The following is a 26,331-nucleotide window of genomic DNA, read 5'->3' on the forward strand; positions in this document are numbered from 1 at the left end:
GGAAATGTTAATGGTTCAGAATCAACATAAAAGTATATTATGCATCCACCCCTTCCCATCACCTTCTCCAAAGAGCTAGGTAATTCATACCAGAAAGAACTTGGGCAAATCCATTCCAATTAGGTTTTTAAGATGGTTTCTTGTGGTGAAATTAGAGGCAACATATTGTAGAGCAACATTAAGATTGACATTTCAGATTTGGATTCAAGTCCCAACTCTTGCTCATAACTAGCTTTGCCACCTTGGACAAATCACTTTGCTGAATCTTTTGGGGGATTTGCAATAGATAATTTCTCAAGCACCTCCAGGTTCTGTCATTTTGATCTGCCAATCTCCCTACATTCCAAAGCAACTTACTATTCACCCTAATGTCTTGTGCCTTCCTATTTCATCAAGCCCTATCTTGAGGATTTCCATTTCTTACCCATTACAAACTTTACTGTTTAAACTTCACTCTTTTTTTTTCTTTTTTCTTTTTAGGTTTTTGCAAGGCAAATGGGGCTAAGTGGCTTGCCCAAGGCCACACAGCTAGGTAATTATTAACTGTCTCAGGCTGGATTTGAACCCAGGTACTCCGGACTCCAAGGCCAGTGCTTTATCCACTATGCCACCTAGCCACCCTAAACTTTCTCTCTCTCTCTCTCTCTCTCTCTCTCTCTCTCTCTATATATATCTCTCTCTCTCTCTCTATATATAGATAGATAGATATAGATATAGATATAGATATAGATATAGATATAGATATAGATATAGATATAGATATAGATATAGATATAGATATAGATATAGATATAGATATAACCCCCTTTCATAATTTCTCAAATACCCTAGTTCTCACCTGACCATTTACTTTAATGGTTTATCTCTTATTCACTCACTAAACATCAATTAATATTTATGCTATGTTATATATTGGGATTACAAAGAAAAATATAAGTATTCCTTATCCTCAAGAGAGTAGATAAAGCACTGGCACTGTAATTGCTAAGACTTAATCATTATCTGTCTTCAGACAGGTGCTATCTGTTTGACTCTCAGCAAATCATTTCACTTCAATTTTGGTTTCATCATCTATGAAACAGGAATAATAATAGAACCTCCCTCTCGGTGTTGTATCAAATAAACTAATATTCATCAAGTGCTTTGCAAATATTAAAATGCAATATAAATGACATAATAATAACAATTATATATATATATATATATATATATATATGATAAAAAGACCAATGAGGTCAATAATAATGTAAGGGGAAATGTTATGTATAAGGATAAGTAATTTGGTTAGAATATGTCACATATGAAGTGCATCATATGCATTATGACTAGAAAGTTAGACTAGTGCCAATTAGTAAAGAGCTTTATTTGCTAGAGCAGTTATAGATATATGATTGTTTATATGCTAGTGGCAGCTCAGAATTATCTAGCTAATATGAGGGATATGTCTGAGGGGCAAACTACATCAGAATATTCATTCTCATAGAGTAGAAAGAGGTCATGTGCATCATGACACATTATGTTTAGTTACTAATGATCTGGAAGCTTAAAAAATAGTAAACAACTGCCAGAATGATGATTCAGAGTAATTTCATATTTTAAGCTCTATTGATAACAAGATCTAAATGACAAATAAGTAAAAATGAAATAAGGTCAGATTATTAGGCATGGGGTATTTTAATGACCAAATTGGATGAATATAGCATATGATATTAGCCTCTATTTTATCTATCCATCCACCCATCCATCTATCATCTCTCTCTCTCTCTCTCTCTCTCTCTCTCTCTCTCTCTCTCTCTCTCTCTCTCTCTCTCTCTATCTATTTATCTATATCTATGTATGTATATATCCACCATCTGTCTATCTGTCTGTCAGTCTATCTATCTATGTCTATGTATATATCCATCATCCATCCATCCATCCATCTATCTATCTATCTATCTATCTATCTATCTATCTATCTATCTATTTATCTATCTAATTATCTATCTATTCATCTACCAATTTATCTCTGTGTGTGTGTAATGTTTATACTATATAGTACTTAATATATAAATACACACAATTTAAAATCTCGTTTGTACAAAATCATTGGATATTGTGTCTGTCACTGAATTATAAGGTCCTGGAGGGTAGGATCTATTTTCATCTCTTTGTATTCCCCAGGACATAGTATAGTGATTGGCATATAATAGGTTCTTCATAAATTCCTGTTGAAGTTCCAATTCTAGTGGTTTGTTTATATTCAGATTAAGTCGCTGATGTTAACTGAATACTATTTGTTTCCATCTTAATACCCATGCAAACCATCTAATTAATTGAATCTCCTTGCCCTATAGAAAATTGGCTGATTTCTGCCTCCTCCTTAGAATCCTTCACTTTGTTGTAGTCTTTGTTTAGTCTGTTTTTGTTGTTGTTTAAGGTTTCAATAGTTCAAAAATAGTATTTTATCATTGTTGATGTACTCACTAATAAAATCATGTATTTCCTCATAAACCTAATAAGCACAGCAAGGAGTACAAGAGAAGAATTTGAGACTATAGCCCTGGAGATAATTTCTGAGGTTTATGAATTTATTTGGAGAAATTGCATCATATTTTTCACTAACCTCTAATAGAAATTTAGCATTTTCTTTGATTATTTAGCACTATTCTGGTAAAGAGTCTCATAGGCTTCACCAGTCTGCTAAAGGTGTTCATGGCCATGAAGTTCCAAAAGCATTAAGAACTCTTGAATTAGTTAATCAAAGAAATTGATCCAAGCTGCAGTAGTCCAGGCTATATTATTATTTTTCATTATTTGGAAAGAATCACATCACCTGGCTAGAATTAAATATTCTTATTATTTGCTTACAATGTTGGAGTAGATGAATCTAAGAATGAAAGGATCAAAGGTTAAGAATCTTAAGATAGCTTAGAAATCACTGAATCCAATTCCCTTATTTAAGAAAACTGAGACCCAAAGAAGTGAAATGACTTATCCTGTGTCACATGATAACTATCAAAGGAAGTAAAATTTGAACAGTCTCCCTGACTCAAGATACAACTCTTTTCAAAACAATATGCTTCCTTTCTTTGGATTTTTTTAGTCTATGATTTTAGTATTGCTTCTAACTGTTTGACAATTAAATTGAAAAGAGGCTATTGTAATCATGGTTAGAGGATTAGAAGCAATTGGTATTTCTGTCATAAGCTAACAGCATCATTGTCACTGGTCTTATTTTCCTAAATATTGCATATAATGCCACACTTGTTCCCTCACCTACTGAGTGGGAATTGTTTCCAACCTTTCCATTTGTTCTATTTGAATCCCTCTGCTTATATTTACCTTGTTTAAATGCCTTATTTATTTACATCCTGCTTGTCCTTGTCTTTTGAGCCTGAAATACTTGCCTTCTCTTAGAGTATTTCACTTCCCCTCCCTTTCTCACTCTCATTCTCCTCACCCCCAATATCCTGGTAAGCCTCAGCTTCCCTCTGTGACCCTTCATCCATGCAAGCTTGAAAATTAGATTCAAATTGCTATCTGTATCTTCATTTCACTCTCAGTATTGGAAACTTCACAAGCATGAACTAATTCTCCCTGTCTAGTTCCATATTTACCTACCAACTCATTAAAAAGTGACTTTAGCACTGGAGCAAGAGATCATATATTATAGAGAGAAAGCAATTTACTTTGCTAGTTGGTGTTCATGCTTTTTCTTGTTACCATGACAGGAACTTGTCCTTGGGATAAGGATTCTTTCTATCCTAGACTGAGCTCCTTCTGTTGTCAGATCCCATTCTTCAATTAACTTTCATCTTTTTTTATCATGGGCTTCATCTTGTACTCAAATGGAACAGAAATGTAAAAAGTGCATAGGCTCTAAAAAGTATAGTGAAAAGTACAAAGATTTTATGAGTAAAAAGACTAATTCTGAAATGTCTTTGGTGGAAAGAAACAAATTTCCCTTTATGTAATCTTTTTTATAAATGTTGGTATCTTTGTTGAATTTATGAATTTATGAAAAGTACAAAGATATCAGCTCTTATCCCAGCTGTTCCATGAATTCATTAGATTCTCTATATGTAAAAAGAAGTTGGATTGATAATATCTGAGGCCCTGGCCATCTCTGATATTCTTGTTTATGACACCATATAAGCATGGCAAAATATCTTGTGTGTGAAAGGAAGGGGATGAAATGAAAGTGTTTCTCTACCTGGGATTATTTGAGTAAAAAGACTAATTCTGAAATATCTTTGGTGGAAAGAAATCACCCTTCAAGTAATTTTTTTAAAAAAAATTATAAATACATAAAGATAGAAAGGCACATCAATCATTTATGTTGATCTTTAGTTGAGTATATAGACTTTCTCTCTCTTTCTCTCTCTCTCTCTCCTTCAATGCATAGGTTGCCCACCCACACCCCCTTTTCAATAATCTGGAACCAATTTTGTCTCTCAAGGAAAATCCTTGTATGGAAATTTCCTTCACTGATATAAATGAGAAGTTTACTTGAAACATCTTAAAGGGTTGGGTGGGGGTGCAGATGGAAGTGAATTTGTGTGATAATAGGATACATTTCACTCTTTTCATCATTGTTCTTGTTTAGACAGCTAGTTCTAGTATAGATTAAAGGTAAAAATTGAATATAGATCTTTCTGATGTCAAGAATGGTATTCTATAAACTGTGTCCTTCTACCTCTAGATGAATAAGTATTCAGAAATACACATTTATTTACACATTTAAACACATATGTGGTTTATATAATTATACATATTCATATATTTATATATGTACATTTGAGTGCTCAAAATAATATAATGCATGAACATCTGCATCTATATTCCCTGAACCTGTGAATTTTGTTATCCAATTGTAATCTGTCAATATGAAGAGACTTTTCATTTTGAATAACTACAACAGTTCAACTAGCATAAAGACAAATACATTACCTCCTCTTTTGAAAAACCACTAATATTTGAGCTCTGACACTTTTGTCTATAAAGATGACAGGTTTATTTTTGTATTAAATTCTTCCCTCATCTTCCCTAAGGCCTGTCAGCTTTGTGATGGGGAGGTCAAGAAAGAGGCGAGAGAATGGGAAAGAGGTACACACTGAGAGAAGCAGTGAGAGCATTTGGACAGGCAAGGTCCTGGTATCAACCTTTCATTAACTCTTCTTTGTCTGTGTCTATATGTCATCCCAGAAATGGATTGAGTAGTGAACAATTTAATTAGTTCTCTTTTCCCTCTTAATATTTACTAAACATCTCTTGGCTATAAAGAAGGACTTCAGTGAATTCACTTGAAAAAAAGATCAGTTATCCATTCGGTAACATAATTCTTCTTCTGCTATTTGGCACAATGAGAATGGATCCATTTAACCTAGTAGGGGGCACTGTGATAGGTTCTTTGGCACAAGGATGAAAACTTGCATTGACCCTGCCTCTACAGAATTTACAATCTAATAGATCACGTATATACAAATAACTGCAACACAAATAAGGCAGTAAATATCCAGAAGAGGTTCATGTGAAAATACAGAAAGGAGAGACTATATCCAATTTTGGGCAGGGTGGGTTTGAAGATGAAAAGAAGGATGAGGGATGAGGTGAGGTAAGCAAATAGTGTAGAGAAAGATATGAAAGTAGAGTTTCTTGATTTTTTCCCCTCATGCTTCAGGTTGCTGTTGTAGTTTTATACAGGCACATCTTTGGGGAAATTCTTTCAGAAATTAAAAAAAATGGTGGCAGTATTTGGATATTTTCACTTCCACCTCATGTTATTTTCCTTTTTTGGATGAGATCATGGAACTATTTAATAAGCATTCTGTAAATTATGCACAGTCTAAGTTTCCTTTACATAATTAATAGAGTTCTTTCCCTCATTTTAGCATGAGGATGCAAAATCTGCCACCTATTCCCTACATTGCTCTTATCCTGGATTGAATCAGTTCTTAAGACAACTGGAGCATTACTGAGCTGCACTTGGCTGCTTTGACAGAATGGTCAAAGCCACACAAATAAGTATGTTTGTAAGACTGTCCTTCACCTGTAAGGACAATTCTCAGAAGTGGACTGCTTAGAGGCTACTCTACATTCCAGTAGCATGTCATTACAAGTATTACCAGTGTATGTTTGTGTGTACATGTATGCTCCTGTGTAGAAGGAATGGAGGCTAGTGGAGGCCCAGAGAGACAAGGATGAATTCTTTCTTTGAGTAATTCAGAGAGCAGGCTCCTGCTCAGCACATGATCACATCACTGGGGCCATATCCACACAGGGCATAATTCAATGGCATTTTGTCAAGTATTTTATCAAGATGGAAGGTCCAACTTTAGAATGAAAAATGTTAAAAATTCAGCAACTAAAGTATCCATTTTGACTGCCTGCCTTGATCAGATTAGTCAGAGAATCACAATCTTCATTCTGCTTCACTTGTATTGATGACAAGAAGTCTTAGTCTGCATCCACAGAACATCAACAGAACTAAAGTTCAAAAAAAGTTCAGGGGGTAATTTAGGCAGAGACAGTCCACTGCTCAACTGAATTCAAGATTTAAAAAAATCTGTCTCATTCAGTTCAGTTTTGTGTAACTTTTTTTAAAAAGAAAGTTTTGCTTTATAAAGGTGTTAATTATATTAAAGTATTCTTTTCTATTAATGTCATAATGTATATTGAATCTCCTGGTTTTAATGTAGCAGTTCATGATTAAATTCTATTTGCTTCTTCATTTGGAGATAAAGGTATGCTCATATATCTCTGAGTATATGTGTTTGTGAAGACAGACAGACAGACACACACACAACCACACACACACACACACAAAGACAGAGACAGAGGCAGAGCTAGAAAGAGACAGAGACTCAAATAAAGAGAGAGAGACCAAGACAGAGACAGTGAAAGAGAGATATGCATAAATTCCCAGAATATATCAAGCAGTAGAGACAGTGATCCCCACTGAAGTGCTGTTGTCCTGAGAGGTTTACTATATAAATTATAGAACCAACAGATGGAGATGAACACTAAAATTAATGAATGTTATAATGAGATGTCTCTCTTTATAAATAGAATGGACTTTCTCAGAGTTTAAAATTATGCTTGGCTTAAGATTCATTTGCTGCCTTTCTATTTAAAGGTGTTCATGAAACAATATCCCATAATAGGGCGGGAACACAATGGAAAGAGCCCTGAAAATGTAAATGGGGATCTGGATTCAAATCATATCTTAAATACTTACTGGTCTGTCCTTGGTAAAGTCATTTAATTTCCTTGAATCTTAGTATCCTCTTCTACAAAAGGAGTCATTTGGAAGGACTTTATGGCCACTGAGGTCCCTTTCACATCCTCCTTGCTCATGTCTCTTTACCTATTTTTATGAGTTAATGTTTTATTCTCTATATTTCTTACAGCATTACTGCCAACCTCAAAAATTGTCCCCACTTTTCTAAAGTCAAGTTTGTGCTTTTACCATGTGTTTAGAACAAGGACATAACTGAGACAAACTCTTCTCTTTTTCCATTTTCCCCTTAATGTCTCTTGCTCTAGAAGCAGCATATTTTAATTGAATTTGGGTTTCAAGAGATCTTAGAGATTACCTAGTTCAATGCCCCCATTTTACAGGTAGAAAAATGAAAATCTAGGATCATAGGGCAATTCAGTGACAAAGTAAGATTCAAACAAAGATGCTCTGACTCTGTATATAATAGATCTTCCCCCTGCCCCACACTGCTTCCCTAACCTGTCTCTACTTGAAAGAATTTCCCTTCGAAGTATTTCTTCTCTCTGATTCCCTGGTTTTCCTGTGAGGAATTATGGTTATCTGTATACCTCACTTGTCAAAGGTTTTGTTTGATGTCTACTATGTACTAGACACATGACAAAAATGAAAAGGCAGAAATTAAATAACTCCCTGTTCTACAGTTACCTATGTTCTTCTGTTGGCATGCAATTGCTACAACAATATATAGTACAGGAACAATTAAGGAAGGAGGCAGCACCAAAAGCAGGTCTAAAGAGTAAGAAGGATCACAAAAATATCTCAGAATAGGAGGCAGATCCTAAATGAGAACCTTGGAGGAAAATACCAATTCTGAAAAGTAGGATTGGTCACAAAGTACATTCATTCCAGACACTGTACATTGACAACAAATAATTTGATGAAAGCAGATAGGGTTCAGTGTTAGAAGCTAAAAAGTCAGTGGAAGTCTGTGAAGTTCATGTCAGGGTTATTTCTCACAAAAGGTTAGATTGGAAAACCTGTCCCAAGAGGTTTGAGCAGTAGTATCAAACTCTAAAGAGTTATACCATAAAAGGTGAGAGTTCCAGGATAGTCAAATTAAAAGGGAGGGGAGCATTAATTAGATACTTCTGGGTTACTGGGTAGAGGGAGGTGCTTAAGAGAAGTCAAATGGTTGCAATAAGCATCATAGGCAGATTTTGAAACCAGTGCATCTGACTCCAGAGCTAGTCCTCTTTCTACTGTACTTTACGAAAAATGCAAATCAAAACAACTCTAAGGTTTTTTCTTACACCCAGGAAATTTCCAAAGATTATAAAAGACTGAAAAAAAGTCAATGAACCTAAGGTACAATATTATACCATTAGGGTAGCTCTGAATTAGTTCAACCATCTTGGAAAACCATTTGGAATCATGTGACAAATATTACTGTACTGATTATTTTTTGACCCAGGAATATTTGGCATATGATACATAGCTGTTAAAGGTTGAAAGATTCTCAAATATTCACAGCAGCCTTTTTTGATGCAGCAATAAAAAGGAAACAAATAAGAGACCACTGAATGAGGGAGAGCTTACCAAATGTTAGCATATGAATTAATAGAATATAATTGTGGGATAAGAAATAATGAATGTAAGGAATTCATAGAGAAACAGGAAAATTTGTATGAAATGGGGTGAAAAAAGTTGACCCAGAATAATGCAGTTAAATAACAAGAAATGTACATGAAAACAAGTCCAAAAGGCAACTGAGTTCAAGTTAATGTAATAACTAGTTTTATTTCTAGAAGGATGAAACATTCCTTTGTTGTTCTCATAGGAATGGTGAAGGATTCTAGGTGCAAATTGTATGCATATGCTGTTAGATGAGACCATTGAGATGACCACTTTTCTTTAACTGTTCTTTTTTGTTAGTTATCAGGTAGAAAGGTTGCATGATAAATTCTGCAGTGGTATTGGTACTGATTTTCAGAAAATGAAACTTGTATAAAAAGAAATGATAGCAAGACAAAATAAAAAACTGATATTTTTAAAAGTCATTTAAAAACAAAATTTTACTTGGATATTTGGAAGTAGGGTTGATACTTCCACTTTATTTAGCATAGGCACTATTGAAAAACCTCCAAGAAGAGAAGCAAATGTCATCCTTGGGTTGGGTCTTCCCAGGTTTGTTTAAAATTTTCATGATGTGTCTGGCATTGTGAATAAATTTAAGAGGTATGTGACTTCTATTTGGAGCATTTTTTTATTTTGGCATGGAATAGAACCATTGTCATCTTCATGGAATCAGGTCATGAGGTTATTTATTTATAGGAAGAGATATTTAGGCTAGACATAAGGATAAATGTCAAAAGTCAAAAGGCTGTAAATGTTGGAATAGTTCATTGACAGAAATTATGAATCTTATTCCTGGAAAATGTTAAGTCTAGGACAGGCAGTTTTAGGGATATCAGAAGACTGATGACCAGAACTGTTCTGGGTTGTCTCCGCAAGATCATGTTCAGCTGGGACAATGTATGTATTCATTTGCTAAGGACAGTGACAAAAGACAGTTTCATTTCATTGCTAATGTCAGCCATCAGTAACCTTTCAAAAATTAATACCAGGAGTTTACTTTGACCCCAAAAGATTGATTTCTTGAAATTCATCCACTTTCTCAAAAATCCCTATATATTATATCTCCAGGAAATTTAAAAATGAGAGTGCATTGACTTAGTCTGAATTATGGCTTGGTATGTTAAGCAAGATAGAATAATGAAGACAAAGACAATATTTTTATAACTCTAGATGGGGACCCAGGAAGTTAGAACCAATTAGTCATTCTCATTTAAATATGCCATGTACATAGAATTGGAAACAGTCACAATAATTTTTTTAAAAAATCACAAATATAGTTTATTATAAAACTTTTTAGTATAATGCATTCTATTCTCCTCAATCTCCTTTCATAATGCCCCATCTTTTTTTAATCATCTTTCTTGCTTCCCTGGATATAATCCCCCTTGCCTTGCAATATAACACTATATTTTCAGAGGAAGTATCAGGGAAACACATAATCCATGGATAGGGAAGTATTAGGGTTTCTTGGATATATATATATAAAATTATATATTTATATATAATTATATATATATATATATATATATTATGGGGACAAATTAATTGAATATTTGGGCTTGCATAATCTTTAATAATTTGTACCTCAAATGCTCTTGGAGGAAGACATCTAAAACAATCTATCTTCTGATGGGATACACTAAAGAGCTCTAAGGAATAAAAATTAAATACTAAAACAGCTATTCTCATAGAAATGTACAAAGTCTTCTCAGATTCCCTGAATCTCATTAAGGAAATGCATAAGATCAAAATTATTTTCATAATAATTCTAAGGTGTTATCATTGCTAATATTTAAAAAGCAATAGATAAAATATATATTAACAAAAATTCAACAATATAATTAATATTTTAAAGGTCCTAAAGACCAAAACATTTGAGAACTGCTATATTAAAACATAAATGTGGAATCTAAAGTATCTTAAGTATTCTAATAGAAATCAGTGGCTACTTAAATTTCACAATGATGGGAAATGTTTACTATTTTTAATACAGGAAAAACTATCACTTCCTATTCTTCATAGTTCTGAGGGTTAGCGTGAGGAACAAGAGCAAGAGGATATAAAGAGAAAACAGGAAGAGCAGAGCTAGAGAGAATTGAAATATAGATGTACTCATAGAAATGAATGGGTGGTTCCATTCAGGGAAATTAATTGCCTGAGATTTCCTGTGGATTTATAGAGGCCTTCATCCACATGCCAAAGTATATTTAAGAAAGAGAAATGTTGACTCTTGCAAAGAAAAATAGCCATCCATGTTGGATCAAAAGAACTGCTGTTGTCAAGGAGCAAGCAACTAATAACAATAGTGACAATTTAAATATAAAGGTCTTTTCTCATTTGATACTTATTTGATCATACTATCCTTATTTGATCTTATTAACCTTATCTGAAACTTCATCCTGAAGTCCAGTGAAGCTACATGTAAGATTTAGACAAGAAACACTTTTACTTTTTCAGAGATTTAAATTAGATTAATTTGTAATTTGGCTAAGTACTAGACATATGTAGGGTGGATTTAAAAAAAAACCCAACAGTGATATAAGGCATGGGGGCCTGAGTACTGAGGGCTAGATTGGCAACAGGAAGTGTCTTGAAGAGATCATTCAATATTTCAGGTCTATACCAAGTTCACCACATAATGAATGTGGACTTCAGTGTTAGTATCTTCTATGCTATGAACTTCTGTGATCACCTGATTCTATTAGAATAAGCAGCCAATGACCATCCTGAAAATCCTCTGAAGGTGTGAACAAAGACCATATTATGCATTTTTTTACATTATAGACACAGCCCTAGGTTCAAGCACCTGGACCTTGACCATTTTATTTTATTTTTTCTTCTTTGAACCACTTAGTCTTTGGAGTTAAATAGATAGATGATGGTGTTTGGAAATGGATAGAACCCAAAACAGGTCTATGTTTAAATAAAGACAAAAGGATCACAAAGGTAGAGGTGATGATTTGTAGAATGCAAGCAATTGTTTAGGCTAGAAGATGCCAACATATCCCATATCATAAATTAATTAATAAAGTTCCCTAAGAATTCAGTCCAAGACAAACCTGGAAGACCGATTATGGACAACACCACTAACATCCAGGGGGGAAAAACATAGAATCTGAATGGATATTATATTGCTTTTTTAAAACTTCTCTTATGTTTTTCCTTCCTCTCCCATTGTTCTTTTTTCCCTTAGTCCTAATTCCTCACACACAAAATGACCACTTTGAAAGCATATTAAACACAAATGCACACATACAACTTTTATCAGATTATCATTAATAGGAGGGTGATAGAAAAATGTGTAACATATATATGTGTGAATACAAACACACACACACATATATGTAAGTGGAAGAATGTTGGAAAAACTTTCATAACATGTGATTGGAAAAATAAAACATAAAAAAAGAATTCTGTACAAGGGATAATATAAACTAATGCCAATAAAATGGATGGAGTCCTTAAAAGCCAACCCTAACATGCTTCCTCCCCATCAAATGTGTTCATTTTTAGTTTCCTCTCAATATTTACTCTGATGACTTGCTCAAAAAATCAGTAGCTCTCAGAAAAAAACTGAATAAGTGACAAAAGAAGAACTATTTATTTAGTAAATTCATGATTTTGTGGAATTATATGTAGTATGAGTCTCTACTTTCATCATCTCTACTCATTTTTGTGGACTGTCCTTTTTAGTTAAGGTTTAGTTAAGGTTTCTAACTTATCAATCAATAAATCTATCCTTTTATTCATTTTATTGAGAATTTTTTTAAATGAATGTATCTACCTGGTTCTGGGCATATGTGCCTAGGAGTTAGTCAGTATTTAATGTGAATATGTGCATCACTCTAAGATATGCATGTGTGTGTATGTATGTATGCATAGGCTACTTACAATAATAATGCTCTTTCTATCCTAGAAACATTTAAATATTCATTCAGCTTAAACAAACAAGAAATATAAAACAGCATTTATTAATTAATATACCTTATGGAGCTTTTATTATCAACATATTTATATATTAATAATGTCATTCAATTGGCAAATATTTTTGCTCTTTTGTTAGTGTACTGAAAAGAATACTCTATTTAGATTCAGAGGTAAGAAAAAAAATCTTACTGCATCTCATTTTCTTTTAAAATATGTGATATCGGTGGGTACATAATTGGTTTGGCTATGGTCTATGGAACCAAATTTCAAAGGATCACTCTTCAGGTTTGAAAAATATGAAATGATAGGGATAGGGAATAGACCTATAATTCCAATGTATGCTTGGCACCCATTGTAATACTTATAGTCTTAGAACAATGACATACCTCAAATAAAAATGAGACAAAAGGGAAGGGTAAAGATCATTTGTACCACATATTGATTTAGAATACTTCTTAAATGCATTTTATTTCTTTGTTATTTTATAATACTAATTAATATTCCCCAGTACATTTTAATGTGGTTTAGATAACACTCTGGAGTGTTGCAGGTTGTGTCTTGTCAGCAGACCACACACTTGACACCTCTGATCTTAGAGAGTTATTAGTATTCTAAGATGTTTAATGATTTGCTCAGTCACATAGTAAACATGTCAGAGGTAAGATATAGTCTGAAGTTATTATCATTATCATCAGCATCATTGCCATCATTAACACCAGTATCACCAGCACCATCAGTATCATCAGCATCAGCATCACTTGCATTTATGCATCACTAACCACTTTCCAGGTTTAAAAAACATTATATTTATCCTCATGACCACTCTGAAAACTAGGACCTATTATTATACTTATGTTAGAGTTGAAGAAACTGACATAAGTAAATTAACTGACTTGTCCAAGATCATAAGACTAGAAAGAGACTTGGATTTTTTGAATTTAGATAATCCCAGCCCTTCATCTACTGTGCCACCAGGCTTGAAGACCAACTTTCTATCCCCTATGTCATTCTGCCTCTGTTGCTGTTAATTACAACCAATATTTGAATATTCACAACATTCTTGAATATGTGCATACCCACCATGAAAGAGTCCTTACCTGGATGTATCTGTATGGTGGAAAATGTGATCATCTGAATGGATAGGAATTGATAGGGGCAAAAAGAAATCAAATATGACACTGGAAGGTTGTTCTCCAGCAAAGGGCCCTCATTCACATTACTGACAGGATCCTGATCTTCAGAATCCTCAAGTTGAAATGTCCAATTTCTACCTACACAACACTCAAGGATTTTCAAAGTTTTTTTTTATAGCTGTTGTAGTCTAGGGCAAATATACTGGAAGAGAAGTCAAAAAGACAACAACAAAATTATTTTGGATAGAAGTTGTGACTTGGGAAGAAGTTGAAGGACATTGCCTAGACTGATCAGTTTCAGAACAAAGAAAATTCTTTACCTTCAAGTGACCACAAAAAGCTCTAATACTTCCTCTGATAATGAGATGCCTAGACAAAGGGGATTATAACAATGGAGTGAGAAAAAAAGATGAGGAGGAGAAAGAGGGATGGTTATCAGGAAAGGAGAGAAAATGGATCAATGAAAGGAAACAAGAAAGAATTGGAGAACAGAGTGTCAAAACATGTCATTGCAGGTGATTTGGGGTAATTTGTTTCTTGGTAGTATAGGAATTCAGGAATGTCTTCTTAATATGGACCACTGCTCATCATTGGATGTGAATCATGTATCTTCTGAGGTTGATCTGAAGATTTGAGTCCATTCTGGGTTGAATCTGGGGTGAACTTGATATTTTATTATAGCAAATATAATTCTTCTCCTCAACCTCCTACCCCTTGAAACATCATAATTTCCAGGATTAGTTTTTTTTTGTAATGTGTCCTGGATCTGCTCAAAACTTGTTCTAATCTTCCTGATGTGCTGGCCTCTGGTACAAGAATACAAAGAAGTGTTTTGATTTCTCATTTGATGGACCAACCAAGGAAACATCAAAGAGAGAGAAAGAAAGGGATAGAGTTGAGTGTAGATGTAGATGTGTGTGTGTGTGTGTCTGTGTTTGAGAGAGAAAGAGAGAGAGAGAGAGAGAGAGAGAGAGAGAGAGAGAGAGAGAGAGAGAGACATAGAGCTAGAGACAGAATCAAAGACAGAGAGAAATACAGAGAGGGGAAGAAACAGAACAAGGGAAAGGAACTTGGGTCAAATTACTTAAATGATAAATACTGTCACATTTATGATTAGACAACATACTAAAGGGAAAAAATAGTAGTTCCAAGTTGGCCTTACACTTTTCGGTAAATGGCTTGAAAATGCAATTGTGTCAGGCCATTTTCTGGTAAACAGTTGAAGCAGTTTACAATGAATTTAGCTCACCTGTTATCTGAATTTTGTGCATTCAGTTCTTATTTACAGTTTCATCTTAGCCAGGTCTTGAAATTCAGATTGAGGCAAGAGAACAGAATTCAGACATCTGGATTCAATGTAGACAAATTACTTAGATATATGTGGAGAATGGAGTTTGGTGGGGAGGAATGATGCAATAATTTGAGTTTTGATTATAAGAGTGGAGTGGAATAAGCTGTGGGATGGATTATGTATTGTTTCAAATGAAATAAAAATGTCAAGTCAACCTCAAAGAGGTTTTAATTTAAAAAGGTGCTCCAAGAGGATACTTCCAAATGATACCCAAAAGAAGGTATCCATCTTGTTTTTTTCAATAACTTGATTCAAATGCTTAATAAAATAGTCCCTCCTTTGGAATGGAAGCCCTATTCAGGGAGTTAGTTAAATTGAGGCAATTGGTTTCATTATTAAATTTATTTCAATTCTCCAATTATCTTTAAGGTTGTTATCTAGCTGGACCCGGAGTCAGGAAGACTTGAGTTCAAATCTAGTCTCAGAAATGGATTCTCCTTGCAACTCTTGGCAAGTCACTTAATATCAGCCTGCCCCATTTTCTTCAATGTAAAATTAAGTGTTTAGCCTAATACTTCACATATTAGTAGGCACTTAAGTGCTTATTCCCTTTCCCCTTTAATTGATGCAGGTGCTTCTTCCACAGGTATAGATACTGAATACTTTATAATTTGGCATATAACCTTAAAAATTTTGGATATTTTCATCTCTTCCCCAATTACATTCACTCTCCTGTAACTAAACTGGAGTTGACTGCCTTTCAAAATTTAGTTCTTTCAGTTTATCCAGGCTGGTCCCCAGACAATAGACACACATATAGTTCAATAGCAGGCCTATGATGAAAACCATTATATTCAAATAAAACATGGTTAATTGGTCTCTGATTTATAAACTTTGAGCTCCAACTCAAACTACCTTGGAACTTCCAGGTTTTAAAAAATAGAATTATAAGTTTCACAAAATAACAAAAACCTAAGGTCTATTTATCAGGTCTGTATATGTCTATATTAAAGACATTAAAAGATATTAAAGGACTATCTGCTCTGGAAGGTGACATAAGGACCTCTGAGGGAAGATTTGTGAAATGAGGAAGAATAATGATATTATAGGGTTGCTATGATTCCATCCCTGTTCTGTGGACTTGTTCCTCACTCTCTTGAAGCTATTCAAATGGAGAATCAGTCCCAGATGACATTAAACTTTGACTCATGAGGACAAACTCTTGGAATGATCAGGTTCCCAGTTGCTCCCAGAAAGAAACCATGTGGAGAACATCTCTTGGACCCCAAAGCAAACAGATGTGCTTCCTCCCACTCTGTGGATGGACTTTTTGCTGAACAGATTTTACAAGGAGTCAACAATAGCTGGCACAGGGTGCAGCAGAAATTTCATACATTTTCATAGATACAACAGCTATGTTATTAATATAGTCAGTGGACTGTAGCATTTTCAGAAAGAAAAAAGATTATGAATGAAAATTTAAAAGTAATCTAATGCTGGTGGAAAGTCAATGAAAACACCCTTTAACCTCTCAATTTACATTTGCTTTTTCTTTTAAATAAAGGCAAACAAATTTTTAAATTTACACACATATTAGGAAATGGAAACTAAGTTATATTACTTTAGATTAGTTAATATGCAGGATTTCTAAATTAAAGAATGATGAAGCCATGATTTGAGAGTCATTAGTAAGAAAAAAATCTAGGGTTTCAGTAGATTGCAAATCAATACCAATCAGCTTCCATCATGGCAGCCAAGAACCTGCATTATCTTGAACAATTCAATTACTCTTTTTGGTCTCAATTTCCCCATTGTAAAAATGAAAGCATGGACTAGATGACCTCTGTCATTCCTCTAGATCTAGAAAACCCCATTCCTCTAAAATCAATATATTTTGGCAGATATATATTAAAAGAGGCAGTGTCTAAAACAATAAAATTAATAATTCTCTAGACTCTCTGTCAGGCCACCTTTGCAGTCTATTGTTCAGTTCTTAGGAAACAGACATACTAAGAGGGGCATATGCAGAAGAGGGGCACTGGAATGGGGAGAAGATTGAAGAATATATCACATGAGGATTAGTTAAAAGAATGAGGACTTTTTGGGCTTGAGAAGAGAAGACTATGGAGAGACATGACAATTGTCTCCAACTTCTTAAATGTGTGTTATATGAAAAAAAGAACAAAGCTTTCTATTTGGTTCCATAGGGTAGGGTAAAGAGCAAAAAATGGAAGTTGCAGAGGCATATTTAAGGTTAATGTAAAAAAACCTCTTTAATAATGTGACCTATTCAAAAATGGAATGGGCTATCCCTTGATTTAATAAGTTCTCCCTCACTGGGGGCTCTTTATGTAAAGAGTAGATGACCACTTGTCAGATTAAAGAATGTAATTGAAAAAAAAGTAAAGATTCAGTTCAATTTCTAGCCAGATAATTAGAGCTTTCATATTAAGAATGTTCATGCTTCATTCTACAAGAAGACCATTACATCAAGGAGGTGATGCCATGACAAGCACATGGATTGAATTTGAGTGGAACAGAGCTATGCTAAGTCACCAGCCTCACTTTCTACTCCAGAGCATTTTGAGTCCAGTGGCCAGATATGAATCAAGATGACTGAAGATGACCCTGGATGTGAGGGAATCAGGGTTAAATGACTTGCCCAAGATTACACAGCTAGTAAGTGTCAAGTGTCTGTGAATGGATTCCAACTCGGCTCCTTATGATTCCAAAGCCAGTGCTCTATCACTGCACCACCTAAATGCCCCTAGAACTTTCAAGACATTATTTTTTGCCCCATCAGCAAAAACATGTATAGCTATCTCCACAATGTGCTTCCTCATTCCTCTAATTAATCTCAAAACTCCAGACTGTCTTGGGATGCAATAAATATCAGAACAACATAGCAAGTTTTTATGTTCTATTCTTGACAGAATCGCAACTCTGGAAGAAGCATAGTCTAAAATGGCAAACACTTACGGTATTATTTGATTTCACTGAGGTCCAGACAGGTGAAATCATATCATTAATACATGGCATGAATGGACAAGATGCAAACTGATTACTATATGCCAGGAGCTGAAGATACAAATTCAAGGGATTTCTGTTCTCTAGGAGTTTACATTCTAATGAAGAAAACATTAACTAGTTTTTATAAGTATATAAAATATAGATGCATAGAATAAATACAAATAAATACAAAGTGTTAATTATAACTTAGGGTGGTAGGGCACTAGGAGTTGAGGAAATCAGAAAAGGCTATATGTAAAAGGTGTTTGAATTAGGACTTAAAGAAAAATTCAATCAATCAGTAAATCAATAGTGAAGTACTTATTAAGGAGAGAGTGCATTTCAGACAGGGCACAGTTCCCACAAAGCAGATATAGAAAATGTCATGCCACATTTCAAGGACAGTGTGAAGGAAAGTTTATCTAAATTGTCATATTTAGGAGGAGGAATAATTTATATTTTATGCTAAAGAAAGCAGAGAGACTTTGGAGTTTATTGAGTAGGATAGTAACATGGTCAAATATATTTTCAATGAAAATAACTATAGTAGAATTGCAGAAAATATCTTGGAATAAGCAGACCTGAGGCAGTGAGATAATTAGGAAAACACTGAAATAATCTAGGCAAGGGGCAGCTAGGTGGCACAGTGGATAGAGATCCTGTCCTAGAGTAAGGAGGACCTGAGTTCAAATATGGTCTCAGACATTTAATAATTACCTAGCTGTGTGATCTTGGGACAGTCACTTAACCCCATTGCCTTGCAAAAAATAATAATAATCTAGACAAGAAGTGATTAGAACCTGACTTATGGGTTGACTTGAGACCTGTTGTACAAGCAGAAATTACGTGGTGATAGTACTGAAGTTGCAAACCTAGGAGATTGGATGAATGAGTGTTTTTATAGACATAGGTAGATATGGAAGAGTTGGAAAATAGTTCCTATTTTAGATATATTGAATTTTGTTCCTTTTTATGAAATATCCAAATTGCAGCTGGTGTTATAATCCTGAAACTTAAGAAAAAACTACAGTTATATCTATATATTTATGAATCTACATATACATGTAAATGTGAATTATAAATGCAGCTATCTATCCATCATCTACCAAAGACTGAGCTATAGATCAATCTATAAACTGATCTGCCTATCACCAACAATTTACATGGTATTAATGCTTCTCTTTCATTCCTAAAGACATCAGGGAGGTGATGCCATGACAAGCACATGAATTAGATTTGAGTGGGGGGGGTCTATGTTAACTCACCAGCCTTACCTTCTCCTCCAGAGACATATGAGTCTAGTGGCCTAGTGGCCAGATATGAATAAGAACGATTGGAAATGGCTCTGGATGGGAGGTAATCAGGGTTAAGTGACTTGTCCAAGGTCACACAGCTAGTAAGTGTCTGAGACTGGATTCAAACTCCTGTCCTTCTGACTCCAAGGTCAGTGCTCCCTACACTGTGCCATCTAGCTGCCCACTTAGAAATGAAAAAGAAATAAAAATGAATCTCAGGATCTGTTGAGAAAACTGTGAGAGAACAGAAGAAGGATGAGGACAAAGTCTGTGTTGCACCCATATTTAAGGGGTATGAAATAGCCTGCAAAGAACACTGAGAGAGGGAGTGGTAAGACGGTAAGACAGGTAGTAGAAGAATCAGGACATACCAATATCATGAAAACCAAGAAAAGAAAAACTTCCTAAGAGGTAGAAATGGTTAGAAGTGTCACAAGCAGCAGAGGCTAAAAAAGGAAGGGCCTGGAAAAGGGCCATCTGTTTGGGTAATTATGAAATCTTTGTCAACTTTGAAGAGAGGCTTTTAAGTTGGAACTGAAAAAGAAAAAAAGCCTGAAGGTTGCTTAAAAACACCAACTAAATGAAATTTAGATATGTTCATATACCCTGCCTGACCCCAAATAGTCATTTTTTTTTAAAATAGACAAATGTTTCTGTGTGTCCTTGGAAGTTATCTTGTGTAATCCAGAGTCCTTGCCTTTGTGGTGTCAAGGAGTAAAACTATATTATCAAGAATAGAGAGATTTTCTTTGTTTGCTGTTTTGGAAATAGGAAACAAAACACAAATTTTGGAAACAGGAATACTATAAGCCCCATACAGTTCTTATGGAAAATCACATGTTGTAAAACCTGAAAGTCTACCATAATTAATCAAGTCTGACTTTTTTTCCCTCCTGAATTTTCACCTTTCAATGAATCATTATCCAGTGCCCTGAATAATAAAGTGAATGTTTAGTTCCTTAAGAGCCAAAAACAACCTCTCTTTTTCATTTTACCACCTGAATTCTGAACTCTGTCCCCTCCAGAAAATAATCAATGTCTATAATTCTCCTGCCCCTCCTAATTCATGTAATTCATTTTTTATTCTCCTATATCAGTGCCTCACATATAGCAGACATTTAATAAATGCTTATTGATTGATGATCAAATGACAGAGGAACTGAATTCTTCAAATATTTTCAATTTTCAGATGGCTGTTATAATTTATTGAGAAACCACTTCATTAAAAAATGTAGTCATTCAATTGTTCTTTAAAAAAACTAATATCAAATATCCTAATTAAATTAATGCTGACACAGCCAATGAAGTATTCTGCTATTTTTTATTATTTCAGGCAAATTTTCAGAAAAAAATGATTTTTTGAAAAAATGAATTTTAAAGGTAAAACTAATTTATTCAGTGCAAATATACATATGATGGTGTTCCATCAGCAGTGGTTAGTGCTACAGATATCATTGGAATAAGCAAAGCAAGAAGGTTAGTTAACAGTAATAAAAATACCAAGTATTTAATGAGCATTTGCTGTTGCTGTTGTTTATAATGATATCTTCCTCACTTTAAATTAAAAAACAAACAATCCATTAAAGTAACTTTCTATTCTAAGAAAAGAGAAAAATTAGTAGGTATTAGTTTTGAAAGCCTAAGTAACCATATATTATTAGTTAACCTATTTCCTTAAAATTTTAACCATAAAAGTCCCTCCATTTGAAACAGCTGAGCTAATCATCTACTTTATTCAGAAGATTTAAGCCATCATGTGGTAGCTCCCTCAAATTGCCCAACATCATCATGCCTTCTTTCTTCTTAGCTTCCTCTCTTGCTAAAGTTATCCCATATAGTCATAGTCTTAATTACATAATCAATTATCTCCTTCAGGACATTGCTCTAGCAATAATCCCCTATTTCACAAACTTCTGTCCTTTCCATTCCTCCTTTCTCATCTGTCTAAAAATATATTCAGGACTACAAAGTCTTCAAATGATCCTTAACCTGTCCAGAAGCCTTCTCATGTTTTTCTCTATCCCTTCACTGACAAACTTCCTTTAAAGGAAACTTATGGGGCAGCTAGGTGGCACAGTGGATAGAGCACTGGCCCTGGAGTCAGGAGTACCTGACTTCAAATCCAGTCTCAGACACTTTCTAATTACCTAGCTAGGTGGCTTTGGGCAAGCCACTTAACTCCATTGCCTTGCAAAAAAAAAAACAACCTAAAAAAATAGAAAAAATAAAGGAAACTTATAGCCTGATGCTTCTGTTTTATCTATATTCACTCTTATCAACTCCCTATAATCTAGTTTGAACCCCTGCAATTATACCAAGCCATTTATTTTGAATGCCACCAATCACATTTAATCTACTGAATTCAATAAACCCTTCTCGGAACTCATCTCCCCTTGTCTTTTCCCATCATTTAAACTGTTGACCACCTTCTTCTACTCACTCTCTCTTGTCTACAGCGACTATAGACATATTTTCTCTTTTTATAAGACCCTTATCTTTTTCTGACCTATTAATAAGCATCTAATCTCTGCTGTCTTTTCTTTCTACACTCTCTGCTTTCACATTGTCTGTCATATCTATGAAAATGATTTCCAAGGCCTTGACTTTAAACTTGTCCTTTATCTTGAGCTTCACATTCATATATTCAACCAACTATAGGAAGTCTCCCTGTAGTAATCACATGTGCATTCTCCTATTCAATGTGCCAAATACCAAGCCTATAATCTTTTCTCCTCACTTAGCAGCAGTACCACTCAATCTCCCATATTTGAAATTTTGAAGTTGTCTTTTTCTTGACTCTCTTATTTGTACTGTTACCTAAATCCAAGTTTTTCTATCTCTAGTGTATCATATGTCACCTACTTTCTCATCCCACTGTTACTAATCTAGTACAAGCCCTCATTCTTATTTTAATTTACTTAAGGCAATGGGGTTAAGTGACTTGTCTAAGTTTAGTTCCTTGCCCAAGGTCACACAGCTAGACAATTATTAAGTGTCTGAGACAAGATTTGAACTCAGGTCCACCTGACTCTAGGGCCATTGCTCTATCCACTGCACCACTTAGCTTCTCCAAAAGCCCTCATTCTTTACTAGAATATTACAAGCCAGCCCCAAATTCTCCAAACCCGGAGTTATGCCAGAGTTGACTCACAACCTCCTGAAAGTTACTGATTTATTTTCATGTCATCTTTACACAGGGTTCATGCTAATATTCTCTGTATTCGTTCCAATTTTAGTATGTGTGCTGCCTAAGTAAGCACTGATATATTTTCTTTTTTTTTCTTTTTGTTTTAGATTTTTGCAAGGCAAATGGGGTTAAGTGGCTTGCCCAAGGCCACACACCTAGGTAATTATTAAGTGTCTGAGACCGGATTTGAACCCAGGTACTCCTGACTCCAAGGCCGGTGCTTTATTCACTATGCCACCTAGCCGCCCCACTGATGTATTTTCAAAGTGAACCTATATACTTCAACCATTGGCAACTACAATAAGAGATAAGAAATGGCATCTAAAATAAGAAAGTGATACAGAAAATGTTAATATATCAAATTAAATTTAGAGATACTATGCATATATTTTTGGGAGGTGGCAGTTAAACATTCACCAGTGCAGCTTTGCTCTCATCGCTATACTTTTTTTGCTTCCAAATTTCACACTGCTGCAAGACTTATCATCTTCCTGAATAGATCTTATCTTGTTACTCTTCTAAAACTTTATTATTTCACTTCAAATATACAAAGTAAAATTCAATATATTGAACATTAGGGTAATATAATGTAGCACATGCTGTACTTTGAACCAGACAATCTGGGTTTGAATACAAACTTTGATTTTTATTGACTGATTTATTATTACCTCTTTCTGCATCAGGTTCATTATTTTTATTACTTCTCTGAAAGTGTTGGTGTGAGAAAACTGCTCTGCAAACCTGAAATACTGGATGAATACCTATCATCATCCTCATCTTCAACAGTTCTTTTGATACTCTACTTCCCAATGTTTCTGCCATGTTCTTTCACTTCCTCTTAGTGTAGTTCATTGACTCAATCTCATATTCCAATTCATATTCCACACAGTTATCCTAAATACCTTTCCTTATTTCATTCTTTTAGCATCCAAGGTTATCTTTAATACTAATGTAAGTCCCCTTTTTATCTGTAGCCTTCCCTTTTTCCCATAAGCTGCTAGGGTCTTCTTCCCCTCCACCTAATTACTTTAGATTTATTATTATATAGTTCATATTTATTTATAGTACACATTTATTATTATATAGTGCATCTGAGTACATACATGCTCCTTTCCCTCTGATGCAATATAAAATATTCTCTGGGACAAAAATATATGTTTATTCTAATATCTTGCACAGTACTGAATGAATACTGAAAGCCTATTGCCTAATGGGTTGATCATTCACTCTTCCTTTCACACAATCTTCACTATTTATTATTATGATGTACTTCCCTATCTCTGACACTTATTTTATCCATCCTCACTCTTTACCTGAAAAGCAATGCCCCCTCATTGCCTTTTTTATGACAACCTTTCCTTTAAAACATAAATCAATCAATACACAAGATTTTATGAAATGTTTACCATCTTCCAGTCAATGTGCCAAGTATTGAATACAAATGTTACCATCTCTACAAAACTTGCCCAACTTTCCCACCTTTGAATGTCATATAACACCTTCACTTTTCCTCTTTTATGAAGTTACTATTTAATAGTTGGTTTAATAATAACTGGAATCTTCAACTGCCACTAATAAACTATAGAAGCATCTTGTAAAGAATGCTACTCTGTCTCAGCTTTCTGCATCCCTTCAAGACCTAAGATAGTGCTTTTTATAAAGGATGTTCTTAATATGTACTGGTTGAATTGAAGTAGATATTGTATTACTTTGATGACTTTCTAAGGTATATTCAATATTTAGGGAAGCCACGTTGTTTATTTTATTGATGCTTTAGAGACAATGAGGGAAACTAGTTTGCTTATTTTATTGATGCTTTAAAAACAATGCATATTATGAATCTATCAACTTTAATTGGAGAAAGGTAGAACCTCCTTCAATGAAATAATACATTTTTAAAAGGATTATTAAGACTTGCTTTCCCCAAGATCCTTCATGGAAGAGGATCTATTGGTTTGGCATATACTTTCAAGTGTCCCACTGAAATATTTTCTCAGAGACTATGCTTGAGGCTATGTTATTTGTGAAACTGTATCACTAGATGATATTATAAAATTGTGAGATGTAAAGTACCCTAGGGTTTATTTTACCACCCTCTGTAAGCTACTTTGTCCTTCACTGGCTATCCTGTATTTATTTTTTGTTTATCCTTTGAATATTTTTTCACTCCTTTCCCAATTTTGCTTCTGACTATAGGACTCTGTTACTATAATTCAGTGGTCTTCTCAGTTTGGAATCCTCTTCAGTGCCTGCAACCTTCTTTATTTTGGAACATCTTTCAGTCTTGCTAATTCCCTTTTCCTGTTGGTAATTTCCTCAAGGTTCCTCCATTTTTAGGATGAGACCAGGATAGTTCTGCTTCATTCCCCTTCCAGTTGAGTTTCTGAATCTAAAACTTCATCATTTGCCCCCTATTTTCTCTCTTTTCAAAGTGCCTTTATGCATTGCCTTCTCCGATTATAATTTAAGTTTTTGGAGTTTATGGGAATTTTTGCTTGTATTTGTATACCTAACACTTTTCCTAATATGGACACATAATGAACAAGTGTTTCATAAATGCTTGTTTCCTGTTGCCTTGCCTTCTGAATATACTTATAGATACATATATTGATAAAGCAGTTAAAAATGGACTATTTAAATTAGAAGAATGTTGATTTAAAAAGTGTAAATGTTCATTCCCAAGTTCAAAGACAATGATCCTTTAACTATATCATGAAGTAAATATTTCCAATGAAACAATGCATTGGATGAGATTCTAAAAGCTTTACCTTAATTAAAAAAAAAATCTATGCTATAATCTTGGATTTAGAGAAAACGCTATGACCCAACTTTAAGTGGAATACATTACATACAATACATTATGAAGCAGAAATCATGAAATTAAACATGGGAATGTGATTTGGTCCAAACAGACCTAACCACTTCAACTCAATATCATGCCTCACAAAGTACTTCTCACTTTACAAGGTAATTGTTAGGAAAGAGGCTAGTGTTTTTAGAAATTGCTGTGCTCAAGTGAACTATTAATTTCTTAAGAGTCCATATGGGACTGGCTAGATGGCACAGTGGATAGAGCACAGGCCCTGGAATCAGGAGGACCTGAGTACAAATCCAGCCTCAGACATGTAATAATCACCTAGCTGTGTGACCTTGGGCAAGCCACTTAACCCCTTTACCTTGCAAAAACTAAAAGAAAAAAAAAGAGTCCATATGACAGGAAAAGGGGAATTTGCTCCCACACAGAGAAATTCATTTAGACTGAATTGTCTTTGTATATTTGTTGGAGTTATCATGTAGAAGAGAGATGACACTTGTTTTTCTTAGTCACAAAATAAGAAATTAAATAAATTAATTTAATTAAATTAAAATTTTAAAAATTAAGAAAAATGGATGAAAACTATAGAAAGCCAGGTCTAAGGTCATTTTATGTAAAGTTACAAATAGAGTTGTCCAAAAGTGAAATGGACTTCTAGAAAGTGAGTTCTCAGCCACTTAATTTATTCAAGAGGAGGATGGATAACAATATTCCAAAAATCTTATAGAAGATATTCCTATTTGGTACCTAGTGTGATCCAGTGACTTTTGGCATCTCTTTCAATTCTAAAGTTCTATAATAGTGTTACTACCAAGGCAAGGTTAAAGTCGATCAAAGT

General features: G+C 34.3%; 1 protein-coding gene and 1 pseudogene across 2 annotated transcripts in view; both read right to left on the minus strand.

Annotated features, from left to right (window-relative positions):
• Positions 1–26,331, minus strand: part of CHRM2 (cholinergic receptor muscarinic 2) — a 198,599-nt gene that overhangs the window by 33,597 nt on the left and 138,671 nt on the right. The window lies entirely within an intron of this gene.
• On the minus strand, positions 22,651–22,751 carry LOC141494572 (U6 spliceosomal RNA; annotated as a pseudogene).

The sequence above is a fragment of the Macrotis lagotis genome, chromosome 7 (genome assembly GCF_037893015.1).
Source record: "Macrotis lagotis isolate mMagLag1 chromosome 7, bilby.v1.9.chrom.fasta, whole genome shotgun sequence".
NCBI lineage: Eukaryota > Metazoa > Chordata > Mammalia > Peramelemorphia > Peramelidae > Macrotis > Macrotis lagotis.